Source organism: Gadus morhua, chromosome 8, assembly GCF_902167405.1.
Source record: "Gadus morhua chromosome 8, gadMor3.0, whole genome shotgun sequence".
NCBI lineage: Eukaryota > Metazoa > Chordata > Actinopteri > Gadiformes > Gadidae > Gadus > Gadus morhua.
The window spans coordinates 28,368,939-28,381,147 of record NC_044055.1 but is presented as its reverse complement, the minus strand read 5'-3'; the positions used below and the strand labels follow the sequence as shown (position 1 = coordinate 28,381,147).

Genomic DNA, 12,209 nt, shown 5'->3' with positions numbered 1-12,209 from the left:
TATATTTTTTAAACCTAGCTTTTTGTAATCCTTAAGGTGTCTAGTAAAGGAATTTTGATGTTCCCCACACAAATTAATGGTGCATAAAAACTCAAATAAACACAAAATAAGGAAAAGAATCGGTGACATTGGATCTGCGGAACTCCTCCCCCATGGACACTATTGAACTATGTTTTCTATCTTTTGTATTTTTACAGTGTTTAAGATGTCTCAAACAAATGTTGATGATCCCCACTTTAAATATTGTCATACGTATGTTTATTCTGGCTATATTGGTTGCCACCCTGGATTTCCAAAAATGCAAAAAAGAAAATATAAAATCGACATGTCTTAACTGTACATTATGTAATGAAAAATACCTTATTTTCTGTTTTATTTTGGCATAAGACATTGAGAGAGATGGGTAGTGACATGACTGGAAGATGTATTGAACATTAACAGACAACTTAATATAAAAAATGTAGGCTAATCAAATGGCGGAATTGGGCAGAATTGGTCAGAAGGAACATCTCCCATACGCTTTAAGGAGATATTTTTCAAACTGTGGCGTGTCCCAGCGGTACATCATAGGTGGTCCTGCAACAAGAAAGCCGATTGACTTCAAACTCCTCCTGGCAAATGATGAGAACAAGACAGAACTCTGTAAACTACTACTTGAGTGTTGGGCAGCAAAGCCTCTCCACCACAGCTGGAGAAATGTGGAACAGCAGTGGTAGTTGTTGAAGCCAGGTAAAGCATATCAGCTTGAGTCATCTGGTGGTTCTTTTTTTATTATAACATTTTGGAGAATATTAAGCGTAGCCCAGTCATGCGTGAGAAAGTGATAAAATGGTGCCTTACTATATACGATCAAACCTTACTCAATAACTTGTTTCAGGTGCCCACATGTGAGATACTTCAAACGGAGTCACGGCCGTCGGACTGCGGGGGAAAGGTGGACAGTTGTTGGGGGGCCTATGGGAATAAATTAAACAAAACTGTTTTTTTCACTTCTTTTGAAATTTCTACCACCCCCCAGTGGTAGGAGCCGCACATTGCTGCCAGGCTACGAGTGTTTCCGTTTTGTTTCAATAAATATTATACTTACTGTTATATTATATTATATAACAGTTTGAAAAATATCTCCTTAAAGCGTATGGGAGATGTTCCTTCGGACCAATTCTGCCCAATTCCGCCATTTGATTAGCCTACATTTTTTGTATTTAGTTGTGTGTTAATGTTACATACCTCTTCCAGTCATGTCACTACCCATCTCTCAATGTCTTATGCCAAAATGAAACAGAAAATATGGTCATTTGTCATTACATAATGTACAGTTAAGACATTATGTCGATTTAATATTTTATTTTTTGCATTTTTGGAAATCCAGGGTTGCAACCAATATAGTCAGAATAAACATACATATGACAATATTTCATCTCTATCAATTCCTCATGCATATTCGAAGAGAAAATGTTTTGGATTGTGTCCGTAGAATGTATTGTTCAAGATCTATGTAGATTAAAAATCTCGATTTTTCCCATCCGAAAAATCCAGTACAGACACAAAAGATGGTACAACAAATCATACATGGGACAATAATTTGCGTGGGGAACACCAAAATTCCTTTACTAGACACCTTAAGGATTACAAAAAACTAAATTAGAAGAATACCTTTCGGTTGCATGGGAACCCCCCCCTTCCTACCCAACTATTTAGGCTCAGGATAGGGATATTGTTGATATTCTATAATATGGTGCTTGCTGTCGTTGGAAAGGAGACCTTTGACGCTTTCATTTAAGCCCAGTACTGAATCTGTCTGTCAAACAGAGAGGTCACATGACTTCTTTAAACCAGATATAACACAAATTTTCTTACAATTTCCGCCTAAACTGGACGCTTTCTTTTATCCCTGTGGCATTAAAGAAAACCAGGGACACAAAACTGAACAACTACAATACTCAAGGCACTCTGATGATTCAGAAAATGTACAATATACCCATACTATTTATTTGTTACAAACTTAAATTAGACTTTTTCAGCCAGCAAAAGCAGTAGCTCAGGAGGTAGAGCGGGTTGGCTGGTAACCTGGAGGTTGTTGGTTCGATCCCAGTCTCCTCCTAGTGTTGAGGTATCCTTGAGCAAGGCACCTAACCCCGACTGTTAGCTCCTGTCGAGCTGGCTGTCGCCTTGCATGGTTTACTCTGCCGTGAAGGTGTGCGTGAATGGTGAATGTGAGGCAATATTGTAAAGCACTTAGGGTGGCAAATGGTTAGAAAAAGCCTTAAAAATAGAATGAAGCCAATAGGATAGATTTATTAGTCCAAATCGCCCTTTTATTTATATGACAGTCGTCTCATCTCATCTCATCTTCGTCCGCTTATCCGGGGTCGGGTCGCGGGGGGAGCAGCTTAAGCAGCTCCCTTTTCCGGGCCACATTGACCAGCTCTGACGGGGGGATCCCGAGGCGTTCCCAGGCCAGTGTTGAGATATAATCTCTCCACCTAGTCCTGGGTCTTCCCCGAGGTATCCTCCCCACTGGACGTGCCTGAAACACCTCCCAAGGGAGGCGCCCAGTGGGCATCCTTACCAGATGCCCGAACCACCTCAGCTGACTCCATTCTAAGTAAAGGAGCAGCGGCTCTAATCCGAGTTCCTCATGGATGGCTGAGCTTCTCACCCTATCCCTAATGGAGAAGCCAGCCACCCTTCTGCGAAAATTCATCTCGGCCGCTTGTACCTGCGATCTCGTCCTTTCGGTCATCACCCAACCCTCATAACCATAGGTAAGGATAGGAACGAAGATCGACCGGTAGATCGAGAGCTTTGCCTTGCGGCTCATCTCTCTTTTCGTAACAACGGTGCGGTAAAGCGAACGCAATGCCGCCCCCGCTGCTCCGATTCTCCGGCCAATCTCACGCTCCATAGTACCCTCACTCGCGAACAAGACCCCGAGGTACTTGAACTCCTTCACTTGGGCTAAGGACTCATTTCCTACCCGGAGTAAGCAATCCACCGGTTTCCTGCTAAGAGTCATGGCCTCAGATTTAGCGTTGCTGATCCTCATCCCAGCCGCTTCACACTCGGCCGCCAGCCGATCCAGTGAGTGCTGAAGGTCACAGGCCGATGATCCAATGCAAAAAGCAGTGACGAGATCCTCAGATCACCGAACTGCAACCCCTCCCCACCACGACTACGCCTCGATTTCCTGTCCATGTATATCACAAACAGGATTGGTGACAAGGCGCAGCCCTGGCGGAGACCAGCACCCCCTGAGAACGAAACTGACTGGCTGCCGAGGACACGAACACAGCTCTCGCTTTGGGAGCACAGAGATTGGATGGCCCTGAGGATAGACCCCCTTACCCCATACTCCCGCAGCACCTCCCACAGTTTCTCCCGGGGGACCCGGTCATACGCCTTCTCCAGATCCACAAAACACATGTAGACCGGATGGACATACTTCCAGGCCCCCTCCAGGATCCTTGCGAGAGTGAAGAGCTGGTCCGTATCTCCACGTCCGGGGCGAAAACCGCATTGTTCCTCTTCAATCTGAGGTTCGACGATCGGCCGAACCCTCCTTTCCAGCACCTTGGAGTAGACTTTACCAGGGAGGCTGAGATGTGTGATACCCCGGTAATTGGCACACACTCTCTGGTCCCCCTTTTTGAATAGGCACTGTACCCGACTCCCACGCGATGTTGAATAGGCGTGTCAACCATGACAGCCCCTCAACACCCAGAGCCTTTAGCATTTCTGGCTGAATCTCATCAATCCCTGGGGCTTTGCCACTGCGGAGATGTTTGACTACCTCAGTGACCTCCACCAGGGAAATTGACGACGAAACACCATCAACCTCGAGCTCTGCCTCCAACATAGAGGGCGTGTTATTCGGATTCAGGAGTTCCTCAAAGTGTTCCTTCCAACGTCCGACGACCTCCTCAGTTGAGGTCAACAGAGTCCCATCCTTACTGTACACAGCTTGGATGGTTCCCTGTTTCCCCCTCCTGAGGTGCCGGATAGTCTTCCAGAAACACTTTGGTGCCGACCGAAAGTCCTTTTCCATGGCCTCTCCAAACTTCTCCCACACCCGCTGCTTAGCCTCCGACACGACAGCAGCTGCAGCCCTTCGAGCCTGTCGGTACCCTGCAACCGAGTCAGGAGTCCTCCAGGATATCATATCCCTGAAGGCCTCCTTCTTCAATCGGACGGCTTCCCTGACCACCGGTGTCCGTCACTGGTGTCCGAGGGTTACCGCCCCTTGAGGGGCCTAAGACCCTGAGGCCACAGCTAGCCACCGCAGCTTCAGCAATGGAGGCTTTGAACACCGCCCACTCCGGCTCAATGCCCCCAACCTCCACAGGAATGCCAGAAAAACTCAGCCGGAGGTGTGAGTTGAAGATACCTAGGACGGGGGCCTCCTCCAGACGTTCCCAATTCACCCGCACTACTCGTTTGGGCTTACCAGGTCCATCCGGAAATTTCCCCCATTCCCTGTTCCCAACTCACCACCAGATGGTGGTCGGTTGACAGTTCCGCCCCTCTCTTAACCCGAGTGTCCAAAACATGCGGCTTCAGATCAGATGACACGATCACGAAATCGATCATCGATCTTCGGCCTAGGGTACTCTGGTACCAGGTACACTTTTGAGCACCCTTATGTTCGAACATGGTGTTCGTTATGGATAATCCATGACTAGCACAGAAGTCCAATAACAAACGACCGCTCGGGTTTAGATCAGGGAGGCCGTTCCTCCCCACCACGCCTCTCCAGGTGTCTCCATCGTTGCCCACGTGGGCGTTGAAGTCTCTCAGCAGAACTACGGAGTCCCCTACTGCAGCCCCATACAGGACTCCATTCAGGGTCTCCAAGAAGGCTGAGTACTCTGAACTGCTGTTTGGTGCATACGCACAAACAACAGTCAGAGTTTTTCCCCCCTACAACCCTTAGGCGCAGGGAGGCGACCCTCTCGTCTACCGGGGTAAACTCCAACACAGTGGCGCTCAGCCGGGATTAATGACTATCCCCACACCCGCCCGGCGCCTCACGCCCTCGGCAACTCCGGAGAAGAATAGAGTCCAACCCTTATCCAGGAGTACGGTACCGGAGCTGAGACTGTGCGTGGAGGTAAGCCCCACTAGATCTAACTGATAGCGCTCCACCTCCCTCACGGTTCCTTTCCCCACAGCGAGGTGACGTTCCATGTCCAGGGAGCCAGCGTCTGCCGCCCGGGTCTGGTCCGTCGAGACCCCTGACCTTCGCTGCCACCCATGTGGCTGCGCACCCGACCCCAACGGGTCTTCCCACAGGTGGTGGGCCCATGGGATGAAGAGAGGGGGGGTGCCACGTAGTGTGTTCGGGCTGTGCCCGACCGGGCTCCGTGGCAAACCCGGCCACCAGGCGCTCACCATCGAGCCCTCCGTCTGGGCCTGGCTCCAGACGGAGGCCCCGGGCTTCCTCCGGGCCGGTTCACATCTCCTCTTTTTTCGATATTCATTGGAGTTTTTGAACCATTCTTAGTCTGGCCCCTCACCTGAGACCACTCTGCCATGAGAGACCCTACCAGGAGCACAAGGCTCCAGACAACACAGCCCTCAGGTTCACAGGGACACGCAAACCTCTCCACCACGATAAGGTGATGGTTCCAGGAAGGGCCCCCCCTTCCTGCCCTCGGGGTCCGACCGGGCCAAGTTTCGGTGCGGGGGCCCCAGTTAGGCCCTAGAATAAGGTATTCAAATGGGGGTATTCAAAGACATAAAGTAAACTCAGGAGAAGGAATGACCTCTCACAAATATTTGTTTAATAAATTGTTTCAAATAACCCTGCTTGGTGTTTTGCTTTCAAAAATAGGTTATAGAAGAAGTCTAAACTGCAGAAAATAAAAACATCCAAGCTGCCTTTTAAGGATACCTTGGAATATCTGTCTATTTTTTAACCATCGAACCCTAGTTTACGACAAAAACAAGACAATTGAAGGCAGCTACTTTGCCGCGTGGTTTTTAGAGTCATGTAAGGATTAGAGGGGGGCGGTCGATAGCAACAACCATAGCAACCATGACGGTCAAGTGACTGGATGCAGCCCCATTGAAAAAAATAGAATACCACCCTACACACTCAGGAGATTAATGATATTTAAATTATTATGACCATGAAGTCTTTATTTGCATGGGTTTACATTTCGTTCTGTGTAGCATGGAAAATTCGGAGAAACACTCCCATTCAGAATGCATTGGTTTACATTTCGTTCTTTGGAGCACGGTTATTTTTATTTATTTTCAGTTTTTGAGGAGGTGCTTCAACGATGCAAATGTTTCTTCAATAATCCAAAATCCAATGGCAAAACCCGTTGGCTTTTTGTCGAGGGAATCCACGGCGACGCTCACTTCCGGGTTGGCCAACATACGTCATCCCTCCACCACTCTACTGTAAAAACACATGTTCAAGTTGAATGAAAATAATAATAATAATTCTGCCATAGTATTTATTTAAGGGGGGGGGGGGGGGGGGGCTACTAGTCTTTTGGCCATTCGTAGTGTTGATGAAGATGGTAACGTCGCTTAGCAACGGAAGACGCTGGGGTAGACAAGTCACCGGACTACTACCCATGCAAGTGAACGGAGCGTTCCACGGCATTGAGAAGACCCGTGTAATAAAGGCCTATAATATTTCTGTTTATGGCATAGATTTCTCCTCAGATTAGGCCAATAAACCAATGGTAAAATAAACATAAAAACGCTAGATCAAAGGCCCGGCCCGAGTATAGTGGTGGGAAATATCGGCCCGACCCGGCCCGCGTCGGGCTCGGGCTCGGGCAGAGAATCTAAACACTGACTGGAACTACTTAGCAGGTGTCTGTAGGGCTATATCAGGAGTTAATGCACGCACTGCAGCCAATCAGAATACGAGTATTCCCCCAGACCGTCTAAACAATATTATTCACGAGTTATAATCAACCCCTACACATCAACATTAATGATAACCCTGTGGAAATTGCAATAAGTGAGAGATACAATTTCGCACGTTGAGCACAGTTGTGTGACTCGTTTATTTAGGAAGAGAGAAACAGGAAATCAAAACGTGCTGAAAGTAAACAAATCCCGCATGGGCTCTGACGTCATGAGACGCTCGTAATCCTTAAAGGGACAGCGATCCCTGAACCACCAAGACAGTAAACGACATGCCTAACACAATTGAAAGAACAACACATAACAAAATACTGTAGGTGAATTATGTTACACTCACTACAACCCATTAAATACGGTTTGATTTCTAGATGTCATGGCAACGTCCGCTCGCGACACTGGACTTGCGATCGAGGCATCGACGCGGATGTTCATTCACATAGCCAAAAACAAGAGAATAGATGGCTAGATAAAATAAACATCAAGACATACAATTCTAAAAAGAACAGATGAAGCAGCTACCCTTTTTTCCTTCGTGGTTTGCCTACAGAGCAGCGCACCTGCATTTTATATATCCGTGTATTGTCACAATTTCTCAGTATCAAAGGTGAAAGTAGAAACGGGTGGCCAAAAACTGTCATATTGTTAGTTATCACAGACAATTTTAAGTAGAAACGGGTGGCCAAAAGCTGTCATTTGTTAGTTATCACAGACATGTACTGAAGCAGTGTCTCACACTCGAGTCCTGACCGAGGGCCTTGAAACTGGCATGCCTGTTCAAAACATCTCCAGGACAACAAGGTTATTTTGTGTTGACGTGTATTGAATTCTTAAGGGCAAAGGTAACTCTTAACAGGCAAATTCTGTAGAAACTCCATAAAAAGAAATATTAACTCACTAAGACCATTCATGAAACATCAGTAAGCTGCAGTTTGCATAGCCAGTCAGTAATATTTTAGTTCTTGCAATTGCGACTGCTTGTAAAAAAAAAATGCAATGATGCCACCAACAATAACCAATACAATGTTGTGCCAGATAACCTCAAATATAATTAGCCTACTTCCTATTTGTGCAAACCCATCAGATACCTTTGAAAAAAACAAAAGTGCAAAGATGCTTTGTCTGAAATTAGTTCCCTTACCGTTTAATTTGGAGCAAGTGAAACAATCACGGGCTTGTGTTATCTGTAGGGTCTCCGTTGTTGTCAACTGCTTCTCGGAGAGCTGGATGGAGAGGGTTTGCAGTGTCTGTATTCCAATTGGTTGTCAGGGTTTTTGCATTGGAAATGCATCAGTGAACAAATCGCCTGCTTGTGCCATCCGTAAGGTCTTCGTTGTCAACTTCTTGTTGGAGAGCTGGATGTAGAGGTTTTGCGACGTCTGTATTCAGATTAGGGCTGCACGATATGGGCAAAATATGATATCCCGATATTTTTTGGCTGAATGGCGATATATCTCGATATTTTCTATAGAGTGGGATAGATGGCTTTGTCGCATTGTCCTGCGTACTACGGTGAGGGTTTCAGTGCGCCCTAACTTTAATCCCCCGCCCCTCCCTTCTCTGTTCCATTTGGGAACATGTTTGGTTTAATTTCGCTTGTTTCGTATATTTTAATTAATTAATTAAGGGCGCCTCCAGAGGGCGCCCCCAACACATTGGATCAGCCCTCCGCTTTGGGGACGCATTATCTAGAGCGTGTATTAACTTTTGATAGTCTAACGTGGTCCATTATCCCTTACTTGTTGCAAGACACAGTAGTCTACACATACATCTATGCATAAGGTTTCTGAGAACAGCAGGACAAGTTGGCACATCAACATTCACAAACGGAAGGCTTGTGCTACTCCATCTAGGCACTTTGAGTTGTAGCCTCATACCATAATTGAATGCCGCTTCTTTTGTAGCAAGAAGCAGCAGGTGTTATTTTCACAGAAGATGAACACATACCAAATTTTCTGATAAGAATATTAGCTTGTGCATACATCATACGATACTGCCTGCGAATTTCACGGTCATTAGACTGGTCGTCAGTTATGTAATGTTATAAGTTTTTAGCCTCATTACATATGTTAAGGACTGTGCCAGGAAAGGAGAAATCAGTAGTTATCAGTTTCTTATCTGCCTTACTTCATGAGCATCAGCTGTATGTGGCCTTAGTGCCTAGATTTAATGACAACCGCCACTGTTTGGACAGGCGGGTAGACGTAAACTGGCAGATAAATCTAAGTGTTATGATTTCGCTCATTCATTTCTTATGTTTGCATTTGTGTCTTGCAGAAGATGAAGGAGAATGCGTGCAGTGGGCTGAATGGAGAATTCCAGATACCAGATTTTTTTTTTTTGAAAACTATTTATATATGGAATCTGAATGCACTCCAGGATATGCTGCAGTTCTTTGTGCCACAAGAGGCCAAGAAGCTCTACTACAAGACGTTGAGGCAGAAGATGAAGATTATTACAAATTATCCAAGTCAGTTCCGACCAAGTAATTTGATTGGACAAGAGGCATTCCAGTGCTGATATAGAGTAGCCTGGCGATGTCATACTCATAATTCTAGTCAGAATATGAGTCTGAGACCGAACCATTGGGTGATTATAGGGCGGAACCAGGAAGGAAAATGCCTCTTCGCTCAATTGGATAGACCTAAAACCAATCAGAGCAACGTAGTATGTGACGTATGTTGTGCGAAGCACAGCTATTCTCAAACTAACTCAACTGAGCGCACGTTCGAAGAAGTAGAAAAAGTAGATGGACATAAACGATTTATGCCTGTTTTGTAAAAAGAATTTAAGGATACACGGACAAATTGGCAACACGGTCAGCATTTTTGGGAAAAAAAGTAAAAGCGCTGAGCGCTCTTTGGTGACGTGGTTGATTACGTTAATGTGTATCATCTGTCCATCAACGTATAAAGCCCGCCCTTACAATTTGATTGGTCAGATCACTTTTTGATCTGACCTAATACCTCCCAACGAGCTCAATTCCAGACTGATTCTCCAGACCAAATATTTTGTGGGCGGAGTTCAGGCTGGTATCCAGGCTAGATATAGAGTATAACAGCACTGGGTCTTTTAACTATACACGTATCGCTCCGCTTTACGGGTGTTCTCATAACCGTTAATGTTATTAACAATCTTTTTGTAGCTTAGATTGCAGCTAACTTTGCACAGCAAATATGAACATGTTTCCAGGAATAACATTGGAGTTGAATTAAGAATGGTCGCCAGAAGAGGACCAAGGGAACCTAATGTAATGCTAATGTGTTTATGTGTTGCTTGGCAACAGTTCAGTCCAGTTGCGGATCTATTTGTGTTGGCGGAGCCAAATAAATCATTAATGAACCAAAGAAATCTGATCATAATATGTTAATTATTATTGTTAACTAATGATTGGTGCTTGTAGAACTGTTGTATAAAAGCAATATCACTCAGGAGTGAGTGCTGTTGTACTACGGCTGGGATTCGGTCGTAGGTATGAGGCCGTTGGCCGAGTGCCGAAGAGAATCACAGCCGTAGTACAACAGCACTCCCTCTCGTGTGATGTTGCTTAATTATTCTGTTCCAAAATTCCATAAAAAGTCTGATTACTAAGAAATATTGATGTATCATTACTTTTGTCAGTTTCAAGTTTTTGTTTTAACACAGGTCTACCAACAATGTGTATGATGTATGACTACCTGAAAGCATTTGTCTATGACCTCACCCAGCTGCTGAGAGAACCTTCAGAGGTAAACCTCTAAAGGTGTGCTCCTTTATAAGCGATGCTCCAGCATGTGATTTTCTTCAAAACAGTGTGCTATCCTCTGGTTCAGTCTTTATCATCTACAGTTGATTTAGGTACAAAAAAAGCCCATTTCACATATCCCATTGATTAAATGCACCTCTGCTGTTTGGGTGTAAATTTTGCCATCACTATTTCTTGTTACGGAGATGAGGACAACTACTTGCCTCTTTCATGCATCTCCTTTGTCCACATCTATGTTTGGGGATTGTAATTTGAAGCCATTCCTCAAGTGTTTGCTATGCCTCATTGTTTATTATACTGCATACTACATTGGCACACTTGGGAAAAAATATATATTTTATTCAATGTCTTCCCTTCTACAATGCGGCAGCAAAATCATTACAGATTTTTTTCCCCCACTTTATTCTGTTTTGGGCATTTCCTACCAGTGCAAAGATGTTTAAATTAGTCACTGAAAGCAGTGTTCTGAAATATCAAAAATAGTTGTAGCCTGTATGCATGGCCTTCACATATTTTTTGTAAAGCTGTACATGTCTTTAAAGATGTTGATGCGGATGTTTCCACATTTACATTTCTCAGTGCAAATGGGTTTTTGAATAAGTTTCTGAAAGTAGTGCTTTGAGATGTTTGAGATAACAAACATTTAATATGTTGGAAATATTTTTGGTCGCTGTGTCATAATTCAGCTCAATATTTAATATATTGTTTCTTATGGCACCTTAACGAGAAAATGTCAAACTGGCACTGAATGTTGAAAAGGTTGCTGACCCCTGGTTACTGTATTCCCGCTCCATTACATGTATGTTCGTTTATTTCAACTTAACTTGTTTTTCTGTGTTATTACAACCTTGCAACACATTTCCATTAATGTAGTTTGTTTATTCCTTAACAGTTTTCCAAAAACACAATCAAATGGGTATTAAAACCTTAATCTTTTGTCAAGCCAAACTCTTGAGTAATTATTTCAAAGAATAGGGGCGTGGAAATCAATGAGGTAAGTGGGCTTTGGGGCTTATCTTATGACTAACTTTGGATCTGAACTAATGTGAATTGTGAGTAGTTCTCATGGTGTTTACATCACTTTACTAGGATTTCTAAATTGCAGCTTCTGTGTTTTAACCCCTCTCAAATGCTACTGTTGTAATGGGGTTTTCTTAACCAGTGATCTTTATTGCATTTGTGAAAGCTGTTTGTGTGAGCTTGCTAAAAGTATATAGACCAGTTTTCCTGCCAGAAATAGTTGTAGCTGCAACATTCAATGGCCATACCTGCAGATTATCTACAAGGAAAAGCTTTAATTTATCTCATTACAAAATGACAATCGAAATATCAGGAAAATTGCTAATATGCGTTACAACCTCAATTCAACGCCATTTCGACGTGTGGTAAATGACGTTGAAAATTAGCACGCAAATCATCGTTGAAACAACGTAGTATTTTCGACATTCTCCGACCGTTGAGATAACGACTATCCACCACGTTGATTCAACGGTGAATTTTAGTCGTCTGACGGAAACCGACTATTTTAACCAACAATCAACCCGTTTTCGACGCCCCATTGCTGTCTGGGTAGTGACACGAC

The 12,209-nt window shown here is 44.4% G+C and overlaps 1 long non-coding RNA gene across 1 annotated transcript; it reads left to right on the top strand.

Annotated features, from left to right (window-relative positions):
• Positions 1–7,601: 7,601 nt before the first annotated feature.
• LOC115549128 (uncharacterized) lies at positions 7,602–11,569 on the top strand. Its single transcript, XR_003977702.1, has 2 exons — positions 7,602–7,724; positions 9,160–11,569. It is a non-coding gene; the product is annotated as an uncharacterized LOC115549128 (long non-coding RNA).
• Positions 11,570–12,209: the final 640 nt, after the last annotated feature.